Raw genomic sequence first — 15873 nt, forward strand, 5'->3', positions numbered from 1 at the left:
GAGTCGTGATGTCGAGTGAGCAAGTGGCCGAGGCGGGTGGGCGAGAGGTTGGCTGTGCAGGGCTTGCTTGGTGGTAGGCCAAGCCATGCCGGCACCAGGTTGGCCGTTGGCGGGATCGCTGGCTTATAGCAATGGAGCAAACAGGAGCACAGTTTGCTACTGGGCTCCCGCCAGCAGTGAGTGAGTGTCCGTCGTCTCTCCCATCCTTTGGGATTCCCGTGACTGGCATACAGTTAACACGGCAGCCAGTTGGGTCTCTCTCCCATAATCTCTGGTCTGTGACGCACTTCCCAAGCCATCGAGGGGACAGGGCTGCATCACTGTTTTAGACACCATTCTGCTTCCTCTTGAATGCTCATTGCCTGTTTCTGACCTTTCTCATTTTAAAGAACTGTGCGTTTCGTTTTTGGTTGTTTTGTAGAGTATCTTTGTTGTCTCCCAGAAACTCTGATGTTGGTTGCACAGAAAACCTTCCAGTCTTGAAAACTGTGTTTTCAATATGCTTAGCAGTTTCACTGTTCAGATCTTTTAAATGTTTATGTGACACAGGGTGGAAATTGATTTTAAACCATTTGATTGGGGAACAACTGTTTGGAAACCTAAGCAGATAAGAGGTCTTCACAAAGTGTGTGGGAAACTAGGGGTGAAGCAAAAGTTATGGGGACAGTGGCCGTGGCTCACTCAGTTAATCTTCTGCCTGTGGCGCTGGCATCCCATATAGGTGCTGGGTCCTAGTCCTGGTTGCTCCTCTTCCAGTCCAGCTCTCTGCTGTGGCCCAGGAAGGCAGTGGAAGATGGCCCAGGTGCTTGGGCCCTGCACCCGCATGGGAGACCAGGAGGAAGCACCTGGCTCCTGGCTTCAGATCGGCACAGCGCGAAGGCCGGCTGTATTGGTCATTAGGGGAGCGGGGGTGAACCAACGGAAGGAAGACCTTTCTCTCTGTTTCTCTCTCACTGTCCAACTCTGCCCGTCTAAATATAAAAAGAAAAGAAAAAGTTATGCATGGCTTTCAAAAAATTGTTTTTTGCACCAGAATGAACCCATTTTTTGACTCATTTTTTCCATGCATTTCTTAGTCTCTCTGTATTTTCTCATGTTTTCCTTTGCATTGGAACAACCTAGTGTAGAGTGCATTTCTTGTCTGGAGACACAGATACAATCTTTCTCTTTTAAAAAGTTTTGTTTAAAGTGTTCGTTGATGGGGCCGGCGCTGTGGTGCAGTGGGTTAAAGCCCGGGCTGGAAGTGCAGGCATCCCATATGGGCTCCGGTTCAAGTCCAGGCTGCTCCTCTTCTGATCCCGCTCTCTGGCATGGCCTGGGAAAGCAGGAAAAGATGGGCCCCTGCACCCACATGGGAGACCGGGAAGAAGCTCCTGGCTCCTGCCTTTGGATTGGCACAGCTCATGTCATTGTGGCCAGTTGGGGAGTGAACCAGTGGATGGAATACTCTCTCTCTCTCTGTCTCTCTCTCTCTCTCTCTCTCTCTGTCTCTCCTTCTTTCTCTGTGTAACTCTGACCATCAAATAAATGAATAGACCTTTTTTTTCTTTAAAAAAAAAAAGAAAGTATATCCTTGAATGCAAGTTTTATAAAAAAAATAAGCTCTCCCACATGGGTGCAGGGGTCCCATCATTTGCGCCGTCCTCTGCTGCTTCCCTAGGCACATGAGCGGGGAGCTGCATAGGCAGTGGAGCAGCTAGGCCTTGCCCCAGTGTCCATATGGGACAGCAGTGTTGCCAGTGGTGGGTTTTACCCACTCTGCCACAATGCCAGGCGCCTTCTGAAATTGAAAAAAAACTTTTACTTTGTGTGTGTATTTGCTTGGGTAGCTGCAATGGCCAAGGGCTGGTGCAATCCAAAGCCAGGAGCCGGGAGCTCCATCTGGGTCTTCCATGTGGGTGTGGGGGCCTGAGTACTTGGGCCATCTTCTACTGCTTTCCCAGGTGCATTTGTAGGGAGCTGGGTGGGAAGTGGAGCAACTGGGACTCCAACTGGGACTCTGGGATAGGAACCCAGCATTGCAAGGCCTCCCAGGGGCCAGCCCCAGTGGCTGCATTCTAACCACGCACATGTGCTTCTGGCCTCCTTCTCCTCTGCCTGCGGCTCTTTCTCCATCTCTTTCCATCCCCTCCATGGCTGAGGGCTTCCTCCAAAGCCCTATGCAGTTTTTCTCTCTCTCTGTCTCTCTCTCTGTCTTTCTCATGAGCTGGGAGAAAACTGGGAGCTTGGCACTTGCCTTCACAGGCTGTGGGTGTGGGTGTGTATGAATGTATGTATGTGTGTGTTTGTCTGTGTGTGTCTTGTTTGTGTTTGTGTGTGGGTTTGTATATATGTTTGCATATGTGTGTATGTACATGTGTGTATCTTTCTGTGTGTGTCTGTATGTGTCTGTCTTTGTGTTAGTGTGTGGGTTCTTATGTATGTATGTGTGTGTAGGTATGTATGTATGTATGTCATGGGTGTGTGGGTGTGTATGTATGAGTATGTATGTGTGTGTGACTTTCTGTGTCTGTGTCTTACTGTGTGTGTGGGTTTGTATTTATGTGTGTATGTGTGTGTGTGTGTGTGTGTGTGTGTGGCAGCAGGACATCTTCCCCTCGTGAAGCTCAAGCTCACGGCGAAAATGCATGACCATGAGATCAGGCTCTGCCTTCCTCGGTGCATTTTCCAAAATTCCTTTGGGAGACCCAGGCAAAGAGGAGAGACCCCAAGAGGGCTGCTGTCTACCGGCTCGCTCCCGAAATGCATGCAGTGGCTGCTGGAGCCAAAGCCGGCATCAGGATGGCCAATGGATTGTTTCTGAAAGCAAACCAAAGCCCTTTGTTCCTGTTCCCTCTGCAGCGCCCAGGTGTGCTCGCCGCAGCCGCACGGCCTTTACCCCCGAGCAGTTGGGGATGTTGAAAGCTGTTTTCGAAACGACCCCCTGTCCTGACTGGGAGAAGATACAAGAGTTAGCGGCAAAGCTATGTTTGGATGAGTGCGTGATCAAGGTATGTCCCGAGCCCTGCGCCCTCCGTGCCACGCACTCACTCGCTTGCGGTCACCGCTGTGCTGGCCGCTCAGGGCAGTCGCCAATGCGCGCGCTTCGCAGTCCCTGCAAAGCTGGCAGGCAGAGGCTGCCGCGGGGCTGGTCCCGAAGTCCCTGCGGGTGGGCCCTTGACAAGATAGACTGCCCCTGGCGCTCGCGGCTGCCTTGGGGCAGAAGAGTTCAAGTGTGAGCAGGTGGCCAGGACTATGCCTGGTGGATGGCTCCGCCCAGCCCGCGGGAGCCAGCCAAGGGCCGCCCGCGCAGGCCAGGCGGAGCGAACACGTGTGTGCGGGGAGCGCGTTTCCAAATTGTATTTCTTTCAATGTATTGTGTGAGAGGCAATGAGACAGAATTTCTTTTTTAAGATTTATTTATTATTTATTTGAAAGAGTTTGAGGCGGCTTAGACCCCATGGCCAAATGACCCCACCAGGCCTCCCCTCCGAGGATCTCTGCACCTCTCAGTACTGTGTCCTTAGAGACCGAGCTCCCAGAACGTGAGCCTTTGTGGTGCAAAGCCTAGCGCGCAAAGTTCTAGGTCTGCAGCAGAGGATCGCTAGGGAGCAGGGCAGAGGCTGCCCGGCCCCCTCCCCTTTACCTGATGCCTGCGGCTCCCTCCCGGGCCCGGCACAGCGTTTGAGAAAGAGGCTTGAGCCCAGCCTGCCCACGCCACAAGGGCCCCGAGCTTCTGAGGCCCATGGGGTCTCCCTGGGGTCCTTGCCCCTGGAGTAACCTGTTCCCTCCCTTCCTCCCCAGACCTGGTTTAAAAATCAGCGCGCCCAGCAAAGAAAACTGCAGCGAAAGGGCCAGCCCCGCCAGCCCGGCGAGTCCCCACCACCACCAGGTTCAGAGCTCAGCGCACCTTCGCAGGAAGATCACGGCCCTGAGAGCTCCCAGGCGCAGGGCCCCGAGGCTGCCGAGGACTCGCTGCCCGCCGATCTGCACAACATCCATCTGGACTCCTCAGCGCCCTGGGCTTCGTTGCCCCATGACATCGGGGAGCTGGTGCGCATGTACGGCTTGTTCGATGACGACGAGCCCGACGACTAGCAGATATCTGAACCCCCAGACTTCAAGGGCCAAATTTTCCCAGTCCTAGAAAAAAGAAAGAAGAAAAAAAGAATGAAGCATGTAGGAGCCCCTGCCGGCGACCTGGAGACAGCCCTGAAGGGACCACTCCTCTGCCTCGTTCTTTGCAAAACTAAACGTGTTGGGATTTTGGGGAGATCTCTGGGCTGGTCGGAGGCATCACAGCCTGGAGGCTGGTTTTCTGTAGTGTGTGGACGTTTTGTAACGGTGAACTTAGATGTTTTTGAAGTGCTTAAAGAAGAGGATTTATGGGGTTCCTGAGGGCAGTCAGGTGGGCCTGGTGACCTGGCCGCGGCCTTGGCCCCCAGCCGCCACCAGAGAGTCCGGGGTCGCCGCCACCGTGGAGCGCCAGGGGGCGCCATCGTAGACAACGCGCAAGCCGGGGCCGCGGCTGGAACTCTGCCTTTCCAATCCATCAACACATCTGTACCAAAAAGTGTTTTTTGAAAAGATTGATTTTCTTGTGACCACCACAGTCACGCTAATTAACATACCACCTCCTCGCTTTCTTAGGATGTTTTTGCAGAAGGATGATTGTCTTTTCATTTTTAAAGATTGGATTGATTGGGGCCGGCGCTGTAGCACAGCGGGTTCAACCTCCAGCCTGCAGCGCCAACAGCCCATATGGGCACTGGTCTTTCCAATAAAATAAAGTAAAATCAAATAACATAAATCGTTGTTTGAGGATGTTGTTATTGAATTCTTGGAGAGGTAGAGCTGCAGACAGTGAGAAGAAGAGACAGGGAGAAAGGTCTGCCTTCCGTTGCTTCACGCCCCAAATGGCCACAAGGGTCAGAGCTGTGCCAATGGGGAGCCGGGAGCCAGGGGCTGGGGTTCACCTCTTCAAGCGGCACATCTGTCAATCAGGTCTAGGGTGTGACTTAGGGAGGGTCCATCAAAGACTTCATACCATGCCAAGTTGGCTTCCTTCTCTAAAGGAGCCATCCTTTAGCCAGGCGTGCGGGCGGCAAGGGGCAGACAAGCGCAGACGCTGGAGAAGCAGCAGCTTCGGAAATACTGCCGGTCCGCGTCCTGATGTCGAGTGAGCAAGTGGCCGAGGCGGGTGGGCGAGAGGTTGGCTGTGCAGGGCTTGCTTGGTGGTAGGCCAAGCCATGCCGGCACCGGCTTGGCCGTTGGCGGGATCGCTGGCTTCTGGCAATGGAGCAAACAGGAGCACAGTTTGCTGCAGGGCTCCCGCCAGCAGTGAGCGAGTGTCCGTCGTCTCTCCCATCCTTTGGGATGCCCGTGACTGTCATACAGTTCGCACGGCAGCCAGTGGGGTCTCCCGGAAACTCTGGTGTTGCTGGCACAGAAAACCTTCCAGTCTTTGGCTTGTGTTTTCCACTTGCTTCCGAGTTGCACTGTTCAGATATTTTAAATGTCCATGTGACGCAAGGCTCCTAGAAAAGTTCATGGAAATGGATTTTAAAACATTGACTTGGGCAAAAACTGTTTGGAATCCACCTATGCAGATAAGGGGTCTTCAGAAAGTTCCTGGGAAAATAGGTAGGAAGAAAAAGTTATGCATGGCGTTCCAAAACATTCTTTTTGCCCCAGAATGAGCTCAGTTTTTGACTCCTATTTCCATGCATTTCTTAGTCTCTCTGTATTTTCTCCCATTTTCCTTTGCCTTGGAAAACCCTAGTGTAGAGTGCATTTCTTGTCTGGAGACACAGACACAATCTTTCTCTTTGAAAACCGTGTGTTGAAAGAGTGAGTTGATGGGGCCGGCGCTGTGGTGCAGCGGCTTAAAGCCCCGGCCTGAAGGGCAGGCATCCCATACGGGCGCCGCTTCGAGTCCGGGCGCCGCTTCGAGTCCCGGCTGCTCCTTTTCTGATCCAGCCCTCTGCTATGGCCTGGGAAAGCAGTAGAACACAGCCCAAGTCCTTGGGCCCCTGCACCTGCATGGCAGACCCGGAAGAAGCTCCTGGCTCCTGCCTTTGCATTGGCACAGCTCGAGCCATTGTGGCCAGTTGGGGAGTAACTCTGACCTTCAAAGAAATGAATCGATCTTTTTTTTTTTTTTTTTTCAAAAAAGAACAAAGAAAGAAAGAATGTCTATCCTCGAATGTGAGTTTTATAATAAAAATAAGCTCTCCCACATGGGTGCAGGGGTCCCATCACTTGCGCCGTCCTCTGCTGCTTCCCTAGGCACATGAGCGGGGAGCTGCATAGGCAGTGGAGCAGCTGGGCCTTGCCCCAGTGTGCATATGGGACGCCAGTGTTGCCAGTGGTGGGTTTTACCCACTCTGCCACAATGCCAGGCGCCTTCTGAAAATGAAAAAACATTTCCTTTGCATGTGTATTTGCATGGGTAGCTGCAATGGCCAAGGGCTGGTGAAATCCAAAGCCAGGAGCCGGGAGCTCCATCTGGGTCTCCCACGTGGGTGTGGGGGCCTGAGTACTTGGGCCATCTTCTACTGCTTTCCCAGGTGCATTTGTAGGGAGCTGGGTGGGAAGTGGAGCAGCCGGGACTCCAACTGGGACTCTGGGATAGGAACCCAGCATTGCAAGGCCTCCCAGGGGCCGGCCCCAGTGGCTGCATTCTAACCACGCACATGTGCTTCTGGCCTCCTTCTCCTCTGCCTGCGGCTCTTTCTCCATCTCTTTCCAACCCGTCCATGGCTGAGGGCTTCCTCCAAAGCCCTATGCAGTTTTTTTCTCTCTGTCTCTCTCTCTGTCTTTCTCATGAGCTGGGAGAAAACTGGGAGCTTGGCACTTGCCTTCACAGGGTGTGGGTGCAGGTGTGGGTGTGGGTGTGGGTGTGGGTGTGAGTGTGTGGGTGTGTATGTATGCATGTATGTGCATTTAGGTATGTATGCGTGTGTGTGTGGGTGGATGTGTGTGTGTTCTTGTGTATGTATGTGTGTGTTTCTGTGTGTCTGTGTGTGTGTGTGGACGTGTGTGGCAGCAGGACATCTTCCCCTGGTGCAGTTCAAGCTCACGTCGAAAATGCATGACCATGAGATCAGGCTCTGCCTTCCAGGGTGCATTTTCCAAAATTCCTTTGCGAGACCCTGGCAAAGAGGAAGAGACCCCGAGAGAGAGCGCTGGTGTCTCCCGAGCAACCGGGGACCAGGTCACGCCCCAAATGTCTGCATCAGGAACTCCAATGGATTCTTGCTTAAAGCAAACCAAAGGCCTGTGTTGCTGTTCCCTCTGCAGTGCCCAGGTCCTCTCGCCGCAGCCGCACGGCCTTTACCCCCGACCAGCTGGGGATGCTGCAAGCTGTTTTAGAAACCAGCCGCTGCCCAGATTGGAGCCAAGTCCAAGAGTTAGCGTCCGAGCTTCATCTGGATGCGTATGTGATCAAGGTATGTCCTGAGCCCCGCGCCCTCCGCGCCGCGCACTCACTTGCTGTGGTCACCGCTGCGCTGGCTGCTCAGGGCAATGGCCAATGCGCGCGCTGCGCTTCGCAGTCCCTGCGAGGCTGGCAGGCAGAGGCTGCCCCGGGACTTGTCCCGAACTTCCTGCGCGTGGGCACTTGACAAGAAAGACTCCCTCGGGAGGGCGGACGGGGCCCTCGCGGCTGCATTGCGGTGGCGGTTGTGGGCGCAAGAGTTCAAGTCTGAGCCGGCCTGCGGTGGCGGCCAGGACCGCGCCTGGTGGATGGCGCCGCCCAGCCCCAGCGCGGGGAGCCAGCCGAGAGCCACCCGCGCAGGCTGAGCCAACACGTGTGTGCAGGGAGCGCGTTTAAATGTATTGGATGAGACGCAATGAGACCGACTTTTTTTTTTAAGATGTATTTATCTCTTTGAACGAGTTCGAGGCAGAGAGAGGTGTCTTCCATCGGCCGGTTCACTGCCCCCAGGGCCCACGGCGGCTGCGCGCGACCCCATGGCCGAATGACCCCACCAGGCCTCCCCTCCGAGGGTCTCCGCACCTCTCAGTACTGTGTCCTTAGAGACCGAGCTCCCAGAACGTGAGCCTTTGTGGTGCAAAGCCTAGTGCCCAAAGTTCTAGGTTCTGCTGCAGAGGATCCCTTGGGAGCAGGGCAGAGGCTGCCCGGCCCCCTCCCCTTTACCTGATGCCTGCGGCTCCCTCCCGGGCCCGGCACAGCATTTGAGAAAGAGGCTTGAGCCCAGCGTGCCCACGCCACAAGGGCCCCGAGCTTCTGAGGCCCATGGGGTCTCCCTGGGGTCCTTGCCCCTGGAGTAACCTGCTCCCTCCCTTCCTCCCCAGACCTGGTTTAAAAATCAGCGCGCCCAGCAAAGAAAACTGCAGCCAAAGGGCCAGCCCCGCCAGCCCAGCGAGTCCACACCTCAGCCTCCTCCTCCGCCTCCGCTGCCACCACCGCTGCTGCTGCCACTGCCGCCGCCGCCGCCGCCGCCGCCGCCGCCGCCGCCGCCAACATGCTCGGAGCTCAGCGCGCCTGCGGAGGAAGAGCAGGGCCCCGGGGGCTCCCAGGCGCAGGGCCCCGAGGCTGCCGAGGACCCGCTGCCCGCCGATCTGCACAACATCCATCTGGACTCCTCTGCGCCCTGGGCTTCGCTGCCTCATGACATCGGGGAGCTCGTGCGCATGTACCGCTTGTTCCATGACGACGAGCCAGACGACTAGCAGATATCTGAAGCCCCAGACTTCAAGGGCCGAATTTTTTCCAGTCCTAGAAAAAAGAAAAAGGACGAAGCAGTCTGTAGGAGCCCCTGCCGGCGACCTGGAGACAGCCCTGGAGGGACCACTCCTCTGCCTTGTTCTTTACAAAAGCAAATGTGCTGGGAGTTTGGGGGGCTCTCTGGGCTGGTCCGAGGCATCACAGCCTGGAGGCTGGTTTTCTGTAGTGTGTGGACGTTTTGTAATGGTGAACTTAGATACTTGTGAAGTGCCACAAGAAGACGATTTATGGGGTTCCTGAGGGCAGTCAGGCGGGCCTGGCGACCTCGCCGCGGCCTTGGCCCCCAGCCGCCACCAGAGTCCGGGGTCGCCGCCACCGTGGAGCGCCAGGGGGCGCCATCGTAGACAACGCGAAATCCAGGGCCGCAAGGGCGTGGTGGCCACGTTCGTGGGCTGCCGTCCTCCGCGTGCTCTCGGGCGGTGGGTGGGCAGCGGGCCTCCCCGGGCCACGCACGAGGGGACGGGCCTGAGACTCGGGCGCCCGGACCCGCTTTCCAGTGGTCAAGTTCTCCCAGAGTTCTCGCCTCTGCTTCCCGCAGGTCGCTAGGCGCCTCAGGCCCGCCCCCTTGCTCTTACTGTCCAATCAGGAGCGAGGGAGGGATTCCTTCGGGCTCCAGCAGGGCAGGGATATTTTTTTCTTTTTTCTTTGTTTGAAGGCAGAGTTCAGAGCGGTAGAGTTAGTGATGACATAGAGGTAGAGAGAGATACAGAGAGATAGAGATAGGGATAGAGAGGTAGAGAGAGATACATAGTGATAGAGAGAGAGAGAGAGAGAGAGAGAGAGAGAGAGAGAGAGGCCTGCAGTGCCTGCATCCCGTAGGGGCCCCGGTCTTCCGATCCAGCTTTCTGCTATGGCTGGGAAGCAGTAGAGGATTTGCCCAAGTCCTTGGGCCCCTGGGCCTGTGTGTGTGGGAGACCCAGACCCAGACCCAGACCCAGAAGAAGCTCCGGATCCAGGCTTCGGAACAGCTCAGCTCTGGCTGTTGTGGCCATTTGGGGAGTGAAACAGCGAGTGCAAGACCTCTCTCTCCCTCTCTGGAACTCTGCCTTTCAAATCAATCAACATATCTGTAATAAAAAGTGTTTTTTAAAAGGATTGATTTTCTTGTTACCACCACAGTCACGCTAATTAACATACCACCTCCTCGCTTTCTTCGGATTTTTTTTTTTTTTAGAAAGTTGATTGTATTTTCGTTTTTAAAGATTTTATTTATTGGGGACGGCTCTTTCGCACAGCGGGTTAAAGCCCCAGCCTGCATCGCCAACAGCCCATATGGGCACTGATCTTTCTTTCTTTCTTTTTTAAACTTTTATTTAACAAATCTAAATTTCCAAAGTACAGCTTCTAGATTACCGTGGCTTTTTCCCCCCATAACTTGCCTCCTTCCCGCAATCCAATCCTCCCATCTCCCGCTCCCTCTCCCATTCCATTCACATCAAGATTCATTTTCAATTATCTTTATATACAGAAGATCAATATAGTATATAGTAAGTAAAGATTTCAACTGTTTGCACCCACACAGAAACACAAAGCATCAAGTACTGTTTGAGTACTAGTTATAGGAAGAATTCACATTTTACAACACGTGAAGGGCAGAGATCCTACATGAGGAGGAAGTGCACAGTGACTCCTGTTGTTGACTAAGAAATTGACACTCTTGTTTCTGGGGTCAGTAATCACTCTAGGCTATTGAGTTGCCTAGGTTAGGGAAGCCTTTTGAGTTTGCCAACTCCCATCTTATTTAGACAAGGTCATAGTCAAAGTGGAAATTCCCTTCAGAGAAGGGTACCTCCTCCTTTGATGGCATGTTCTTTCCACTGGGATCTCTCTCACTCGCAGAGATCTTTCATTTAGGTTTTTTTTTTTTTTTTTTCCAGAGTGTCTTGGCTTTCCATGCCTAAAATACTCTCATGGGCTCTTCAGCCGGATCCGAACATCTTAAGGGCTGATTCCGAGGTAAATTGGCATCTGTTAATCCCATGTATCTGATAAGCTCTTCAAGTGCTACATCTGTCAATCTGGTCTAGGGTGTGACTTAATACCGTCAGGAGTTGGCTCTGTTCTAGAAAGGAGCCGTCCGGGTGGCAGGGGGCAGACAAACACAGACGCTGGAGAGGAAGCAGCTTCGGAAATACTGCCGGTCCGAGTCGTGATGTCGAGTGAGCAAGTGGCCGAGGCGGGTGGGCGAGAGGTTGGCTGTGCAGGGCTTGCTTGGTGGTAGGCCAAGCCATGCCGGCACCAGGTTGGCCGTTGGCGGGATCGCTGGCTTATAGCAATGGAGCAAACAGGAGCACAGTTTGCTACTGGGCTCCCGCCAGCAGTGAGTGAGTGTCCGTCGTCTCTCCCATCCTTTTGGATGCCCGTGACTGTCATACAGTTAACATGGCAGCCAGTTGGGTCTCTCTCCCATAATCTCTGGTCTGTGACGCACTTCCCAAGCCATCGAGGGGACAGGGCTGCATCACTGTTTTAGACACCATTCTGCTTCCTCTTGAATGCTCATTGCCTGTTTCTGACCTTTCTCATTTTAAAGAACTGTGCGTTTCGTTTTTGGTTGTTTTGTAGAGTATCTTTGTTGTCTCCCAGAAACTCTGATGTTGGTTGCACAGAAAACCTTCCAGTCTTGAAACTTGTGTTTTCAATTTGCTTAGCAGTTTCACTGTTCAGATCTTTTAAATGTTTATGTGACACAGGGTGGAAATTGATTTTAAACCATTTGATTGGGGAACAACTGTTTGGAAACCTAAGCAGATAAGAGGTCTTCACAAAGTGTGTGGGAAACTAGGGGTGAAGCAAAAGTTATGGGGACAGTGGCCGTGGCTCACTCAGTTAATCTTCTGCCTGTGGCGCTGGCATCCCATATAGGTGCTGGGTCCTAGTCCTGGTTGCTCCTCTTCCAGTCCAGCTCTCTGCTGTGGCCCGGGAAGGCAGTGGAAGATGGCCCAGGGGCTTGGGCCCTGCACCCGCATGGGAGACCAGGAGGAAGCACCTGGCTCCTGGCTTCAGATCGGCACAGCGCGAAGGCCGGCTGTATTGGTCATTAGGGGAGCGGGGGTGAACCAACGGAAGGAAGACCTTTCTCTCTGTTTCTCTCTCACTGTCCAACTCTGCCCGTCTAAATATAAAAAGAAAAGAAAAAGTTATGCATGGCTTTCAAAAAATTGTTTTTTGCACCAGAATGAACCCATTTTTTGACTCATTTTTTCCATGCATTTCTTAGTCTCTCTGTATTTTCTCATGTTTTCCTTTGCATTGGAACAGCCTAGTGTAGAGTGCATTTCTTGTCTGGAGACACAGATACAATCTTTCTCTTTTAAAAAGTTTTTTTTTTTTTTTAACTAAAAGAGTTGAGAATTTTATTTTCACATTTCACAATACAAATGAAAACTGCACTTTTTGAAATCCTATTTCCCCCCAAAACTATTCTTTCTTTGATAAGAAGGGGGAGCAAGTCTTCTTTGTCATGCTGTTAGAAAACACCCAGAGTCACAGCACCATGATCTCCTGGTGAAGCAGAACAAGCGATACAGAACTGCTAGGAAGAGGCCTCCCCTCTCTCCTTATCTGTCCGGCCGAGTCATTCCTGGACGAGTGGGCACCATCATGGGACGGGCAGGAGGTCTCATCATTGGGGGCCCCGGCATCATTGGCATATGGCCTCCCATGGGTGGCCTCATTCCAGGAGCAGGTCCCACTGGCATCATCCCAGGAGGAGGAGGGCCCATCATTGGCATCATGGGAGGGCCTCCCATATGAGGTGCAGGCATCATACCAGGGCGAGGAGGACCCGGGAGACTGGGGGGAGGTGGGATCATCGCTCCTGCAGGAGGAGGAGCAGAGAATGGAGTAGGCGGTATCTTTCCTTGTTGAAATGCAGCCGTTGTTTTGTCGATCAGGCTCTGAGCCTGCTCTTCCATCCATTTCTCATAGTAGTCTTTCACATTCTCTTTGTGCTTCCTACCACTGCAGTGCGTCTTTCTCACAGATGGGGAATCATGGGTGAGGTACGTATCGCAGTAGTCACAGTAAAACTTGGGCATGTTGCTTTGCAGGCCGTTGGCCACTCCGTTCTGCCTTTTAAAAAGTTTTGTTTAAAGTGTTCGTTGATGGGGCCGGCGCTGTGGTGCAGTGGGTTAAAGCCCTGGCTGGAAGTGCAGGCATCCCATATGGGCTCCGGTTCAAGTCCAGGCTGCTCCTCTTCTGATCCCGCTCTCTGGCATGGCCTGGGAAAGCAGGAAAAGATGGGCCCCTGCACCCACATGGGAGACCGGGAAGAAGCTCCTGGCTCCTGCCTTTGGATTGGCACAGCTCATGTCATTGTGGCCAGTTGGGGAGTGAACCAGTGGATGGAACACACTCTCTCTCTCTCTGTCTCTCTCTGTCTCTCTCTCGCTCTGTCTCTCCTTCTTTCTCTGTGTAACTCTGACCATCAAATAAATGAATAGACCTTTTTTTTTTTTTAAAAAAAAGAAAGTATATCCTTGAATGCAAGTTTTATAATAAAAATAAGCTCTCCCACATGGGTGCAGGGGTCCCATCATTTGCGCCGTCCTCTGCTGCTTCCCTAGGCACATGAGCAGGGAGCTGCATAGGCAGTGGAGCAGCTGGGCCTTGCCCCAGTGTCCATATGGGATACCAGTGTTGCCAGTGGTGGGTTTTACCCACTCTGCCACAATGCCAGGCGCCTTCTGAAATTGAAAAAAAACTTTTACTTTGTATGTGTATTTGCTTGGGTAGCTGCAATGGCCAAGGGCTGGTGCAATCCAAAGCCAGGAGCCGGGAGCTCCATCTGGGTCTTCCATGTGGGTGTGGGGGCCTGAGTACTTGGGCCATCTTCTACTGCTTTCCCAGGTGCATTTGCAGGGAGCTGGGTGGGAAGTGGAGCAACTGGGACTCCAACTGGGACTCTGGGATAGGAACCCAGCATTGCAAGGCCTCCCAGGGGCCGGCCCCAGTGGCTGCATTCTAACCACGCACATGTGCTTCTGGCCTCCTTCTCCTCTGCCTGCGGCTCTTTCTCCATCTCTTTCCATCCCCTCCATGGCTGAGGGCTTCCTCCAAAGCCCTATGCAGTTTTTCTCTCTCTCTGTCTCTCTCTCTGTCTTTCTCATGAGCTGGGAGAAAACTGGGAGCTTGGCACTTGCCTTCACAGGCTGTGGGTGTGGGTGTGTATGAATGTATGTATGTGTGTGTTTGTCTGTGTGTGTCTTGTTTGTGTTTGTGTGTGGGTTTGTATATATGTTTGCGTATGTGTGTATGTACATGTGTGTATCTTTCTGTGTGTGTCTGTATGTGTCTGTCTTTGTGTTAGTGTGTGGGTTCTTATGTATGTATGTGTGTGTAGGTATGTATGTATGTATGTCGTGGGTGTGTGGGTGTGTATGTATGAGTATGTATGTGTGTGTGACTTTCTGTGTCTGTGTCTTACTGTGTGTGTGGGTTTGTATTTATGTGTATATGTGTGTGTGTGTGTGTGTGTGTGTGTGTGGCAGCAGGACATCTTCCCCTCGTGAAGCTCAAGCTCACGGCGAAAATGCATGACCATGAGATCAGGCTCTGCCTTCCAGGGTGCATTTTCCAAAATTCCTTTGGGAGACCCAGGCAAAGAGGAGAGACCCCGAGAGGGCTGCTGTCTACCGGCTCGCTCCCGAAATGCATGCAGTGGCTGCTGGAGCCAAAGCCGGCATCAGGATGGCCAATGGATTGTTTCTGAAAGCAAACCAAAGCCCTTTGTTCCTGTTCCCTCTGCAGCGCCCAGGTGTGCTCGCCGCAGCCGCACGGCCTTTACCCCCGACCAGTTGGGGATGTTGAAAGCTGTTTTCGAAACGACCCCCTGTCCTGACTGGGAGAAGATACAAGAGTTAGCGGCAAAGCTATGTTTGGATGAGTGCGTGATCAAGGTATGTCCCGAGCCCTGCGCCCTCCGTGCCACGCACTCACTCGCTTGCGGTCACCGCTGTGCTGGCCGCTCAGGGCAGTCGCCAATGCGCGCGCTTCGCAGTCCCTGCAAAGCTGGCAGGCAGAGGCTGCCGCGGGGCTGGTCCTGAAGTCCCTGCGGGTGGGCCCTTGACAAGATAGACTGCCCCTGGCGCTCGCGGCTGCCTTGGGGCAGAAGAGTTCAAGTGTGAGCAGGTGGCCAGGACTATGCCTGGTGGATGGCTCCGCCCAGCCCCAGCGCGGGAGCCAGCCAAGGGCCGCCCGCGCAGGCCAGGCGGAGCGAACACGTGTGTGCGGGGAGCGCGTTTCCAAAGTGTATTTCTTTCAATGTATTGTGTGAGAGGCAATGAGACAGAATTTCTTTTTTAAGATTTATTTATTATTTATTTGAAAGAGTTTGAGGCGGCTTAGACCCCATGGCCGAATGACCCCACCAGGCCTCCCCTCCGAGGGTCTCCGCACCTCTCAGTACTGTGTCCTTAGAGACCGAGCTCCCAGAACGTGAGCCTTTGTGGTGCAAAGCCTAGCGCGCAAAGTTCTAGGTCTGCAGCGGAGGATCGCTTGGGAGCAGGGCAGAGGCTGCCCGGCCCCCTCCCCTTTACCTGATGCCTGCGGCTCCCTCCCGGGCCCGCCACAGCGTTTGAGAAAGAGGCTTGAGCCCAGCGTGCCCACGCCACAAGGGCCCCGAGCTTCTGAGGCCCCTGGGGTCTCCCTGGGGTCCTTGCCCCTGGAGTAACCTGTTCCCTCCCTTCCTCCCCAGACCTGGTTTAAAAATCAGCGCGCCCAGCAAAGAAAACTGCAGCGAAAGGGCCAGCCCCGCCAGCCCAGGGAGTCCACACCTCAGCCTCCTCCGCCTCCGCTGCCACCACCGCTGCTGCTGCCACTGCCGCCGCCGCCGCCGCCGCCAACATGCTCGGAGCTCAGCGCGCCTGCGGAGGAAGAGCAGGGCCCCGGGGGCTCCCAGGCGCAGGGCCCCGAGGCTGCCGAGGACCCGCTGCCCGCCGATCTGCACAACATCCATCTGGACTCCTCTGCGCCCTGGGCTTCGCTGCCTCATGACATCGGGGAGCTCGTGCGCATGTACCGCTTGTTCCATGACGACGAGCCAGACGACTAGCAGATATCTGAACCCCCAGACTTCAAGGGCCGAATTTTTTCCAGTCCTAGAAAAAAGAAAAAGGACGAAGCAGTCTGTAGGAGCCCCT

At 54.0% G+C, this 15873-nt stretch overlaps 1 pseudogene across 1 annotated transcript; it reads right to left on the bottom strand.

Annotated features, from left to right (window-relative positions):
- Positions 1 to 12085: 12085 nt before the first annotated feature.
- LOC138846793 (U1 small nuclear ribonucleoprotein C pseudogene) lies at positions 12086 to 12806 on the bottom strand (annotated as a pseudogene). The gene has a single exon (XR_016225017.1). The product of XR_016225017.1 is annotated as a U1 small nuclear ribonucleoprotein C pseudogene (transcript).
- Between the last annotated feature and the right edge of the window lie 3067 nt (positions 12807 to 15873).

The sequence above is a fragment of the Oryctolagus cuniculus genome, chromosome 18 (genome assembly GCF_051225735.1).
Source record: "Oryctolagus cuniculus isolate XC-2025 breed Fujian yellow rabbit chromosome 18, ASM5122573v1, whole genome shotgun sequence".
NCBI classification, from domain to species: domain Eukaryota; kingdom Metazoa; phylum Chordata; class Mammalia; order Lagomorpha; family Leporidae; genus Oryctolagus; species Oryctolagus cuniculus.